This window comes from Lutjanus erythropterus, chromosome 9 (genome assembly GCF_056507025.1).
Source record: "Lutjanus erythropterus isolate fLutEry1 chromosome 9, fLutEry1.hap2, whole genome shotgun sequence".
In the NCBI taxonomy this organism is placed as follows: Eukaryota; Metazoa; Chordata; class Actinopteri; order Lutjaniformes; family Lutjanidae; genus Lutjanus; species Lutjanus erythropterus.
The window spans coordinates 409381-412766 of NC_139325.1; the positions used below are offsets into that span (position 1 = coordinate 409381).

The 3386-nt window shown below is 51.1% G+C and overlaps 1 long non-coding RNA gene across 1 annotated transcript; it reads left to right on the forward strand.

Moving 5' to 3' along the window:
* The first annotated feature begins 272 nt into the window (after nucleotides 1–272).
* LOC146320924 (uncharacterized) lies at nucleotides 273–752 on the forward strand. The gene is made up of 2 exons (XR_014771436.1): nucleotides 273–500; nucleotides 581–752. It is a non-coding gene; the product is annotated as an uncharacterized LOC146320924 (long non-coding RNA).
* Nucleotides 753–3386: the final 2634 nt, after the last annotated feature.

Sequence of the window (3386 nt, forward strand, 5' to 3'; positions counted from 1 at the left end):
TCACACATTGTACAGATGAAACCCTGAGTTATTGCCTGTTTTTGCCACAAGAGGGAGTATACCCTCAAGTTAGTGCTTTGAACCAGAAAACAAAAATGGGTAAAGAGAGCTAATTTTCTTTTTTTTTTTTTGCCAGCAGACATAAAAACAAGAGTGAAAATCTAAATAATGATACTAAAAAAAGGGATCAGTTTCAGTGTAATTTTATTTCTTACTTGTTGACTTGAAAACAGCAGAAAGGCAGACAGTTGACCCGGAAGTTAAATATGTCATGGTTGTTGAGTTTTTTGGATTTGTTTTGGTGTTCTTGGTGTTTCGGTTTTCCTTGTTTCCCTTTTTCCCCCCTCCCCTTTCCTTCCAGGGCAGTGTGTGTGGCAGCGGCGGCGGTCATTGGCTGGCTCAGCATAATGAGACGCACCTGGCTCTCATCAGTGCACTTCCCCGGGTATATGAGCTTGGCCTAGTCTCCACTCCTGTGCCGGACTATTCAGTCGTTGTCGGTAATGTAGCGCAGCAAGCTTTCTAGTGGATCTTTGGTGTTTTTTCCTTCGTGACTCTAATCAACAGTGTTTTTGTGCAGCCTTCAGTTCCTCTTCCGACCGTGGGTGCAGCACTCGTGCTCCTGAACCTACGCCAGCACGGTTCCCCTCCTGTCGACCCCGCTGCGCCAGCCAGCCGACCGCGTCCAGCACCTGCCCTCGCCTTCCGTTGTTTTTTGCTCTTTTGTGAAACAATAAACTCTTTGAAAACTGCTTTTATCTCGCTCTCTGCGTCTGGGGTCCTGGCCAAACTCTGAACCTAACAGAATAGTCCGGCCAAATCATGGACCCCGCGGAGACAGATAAGTTACGGCAGGCGCTATCCTCTCAAGGAGCACGTGTTGGCCAGATGGGGGAAGCCATCCACGAGATCCAAGGCGTTCTCCAGACCCTGGTGACCAGCGTATCCCAGCTCGGCAGCCGCATGGATCAGGCCGTCAGTCAGATCCCCAGTTTGGCTCCTCCTGGGAATCTTCCTCCTTCCTCGGCTCCCTCCTTGGCGACTCCGGCTCCTTCACCCCGTCATCTCCCGGGAACCATACATCCCCACCCCGGTCAGGTATTCGGGAGATTTAGGGGCATGTAGTCAGTTCTTGCTTCAGTGTACTTTAGTGTTTGAACAGCAATCCCAGACTTACGCCACAGATAGATCGAAAATTGCCTTCATTATGAGTTTGTTAACAGATCGGGCTGCCTCCTGGGCTTTGGCTATCTCCACTAATTCGGCGGTAACTCAGTCTTATTCCTCTTTTGTTAATGAGATGCGCAAGGTTTTTGATCACCCGGTCCCAAGGGAAAGAAGCCAGCAGCCGGCTCCTTTCCCTCCGCCAGGGTTCAGCGCCAGTCTCCCAGTACGCTATCGACTTCCGCATTTTGGCAGCCGAAAGCGGCTGGGATGAGCGCGCATTGCAAAGTGTTTTTCTCTTGGGATTAGCTGATAATATTAAGGACGAATTGGCAGCACGAGACGAGACCCAGTCTCTTGACGAATTAATCTCATTAGCCATTAGACTCGATAACCGGCTACGTGAGAGATGCAGGGAGAGAATAGGGAGACAGGGCGCCCCTCCTCCTGTGGTTTCCAACTACCCTCCGGTGTCCACTCCGCAACGCGGGATTCCCCGGGACCTCACCCCCGTGCCTGCCCCCGCTCCTCGTGCGGGTTTTTCCTCCGTCCCTAACGAAGAGGAGTCCATGCAGTTGGGTCGAGCCAGACTGTCTCCCGCAGAACGGGAGCGCCGATTACTGCACCGGCTATGCATCTACTGTGGTCAGCCTGGCCACTTCCTCGCCACCTGTCCTCAACTGCCAAAAGGGGAGGCTCATCAGCCACGGAGGGGGCGCTGGTGAGCCGTACTATCTCTTCCTCCTCTCCCTCCACCCGAGTTCAACTTCAAGGTATGCTCAAACTCCCACATAACACGATACCACTGCAGGCACTGGTCGATAGTGGAGCTGATGACAATTTTATTGACTCTGAACTGTGTAGTCAAGCGAACCTTCCTATTGAGCCTCTCCCTGAGCCTAGGAACGTTCTCACCCTGAGTGGACAATTACTGGCTAGTGTCACCCACCGTACTGCCCCTGTGACCCTGCTACTCTCTGGTAATCATCAGGAAGTTATTTCGCTGTTAATCATTCCCTCTCCCACTTCACCTCTGGTTCTGGGGCTCCCCTGGTTAAAGTTGCACAACCCCCATATTGACTGGTCCGCCTCGGCCATTACCAATTGGAGTACGTTCTGTCATTCCCATTGTCTTCACTCTGCCATTCCCTCCAGTGCCTCCTCGCCACCTGTGCCTACCGAACCTATTGACTTGTCCTCCATTCCCCCCATGTACCATGATCTTCAGGAGGTTTTTAGCAAGGACAAAGCGCTTTCTCTTCCCCCACACCGTCCCTATGACTGTGCCATTGAACTGCTCCCTGGAGCCCCATTTCCATCTCAAAAACTGTACAATTTGTCCAAGCCTGAAAGAGAGTCCATGGAGCAGTACATCACAGACTCGTTAGCTGCGGGGCTAATCCGCCCTTCCTCTTCCCCAGTGGGAGCGGGTTTTTTCTTTGTTGAAAAGAAAGACAAAACCCTGCGCCCTTGTATAGACTTCAGGGGGATAAATGACATTACAGTGAAAAATAAGTACCCACTCCCTCTGATTGATTCCGCTTTTGGCCCCTTGCACCAAGCAACCATTTTCTCCAAGCTAGATCTCCGTAACGCCTACCACCTCATCAGGATTAAGGAAGGAGATGAGTGGAAAACGGCGTTCAACACCCCCCTGGGACATTTCGAGTACCTGGTTATGCCCTTTGGTCTGACCAATGCACCAGCTGTTTTCCAGGCTTTGATCAATGACGTTTTAAGGGACATGCTTAATAGGTTCGTGTTTGTTTATTTAGACGACATCTTGATTTTTTCCAGAGACCTTGATGAACATGTCCAGCATGTAAAGCTGGTTTTAAGGAGACTATTAGAGAATAGACTCTTTGTGAAAGCAGAGAAATGCGAATTCCATGTCACATCTGTCAGTTTTTTGGGGTTCGTGGTGGAAAGGGGACAGCTGAAGGCGGATCCGGCCAAAGTTCAAGCGGTGGCCGAGTGGCCTGTCCCCGCCACCAGAAAACACCTCCAGAGGTTTTTGGGGTTTGCAAATTTTTACAGGAGGTTCATTCGCAATTACAGCCAAGTAGCGGCCCCACTCACTCAATTGACCTCCTCCAAGCTCCCCTTTGTGTGGTCGCAGGCAGCCGATGCTGCCTTCGACCGATTAAAGTGCCTGTTTACCTCTGCACCTGTGCTTTCCCATCCAGATCCTGCATTACCGTTCGTGGTCGAAGTCGACGCCT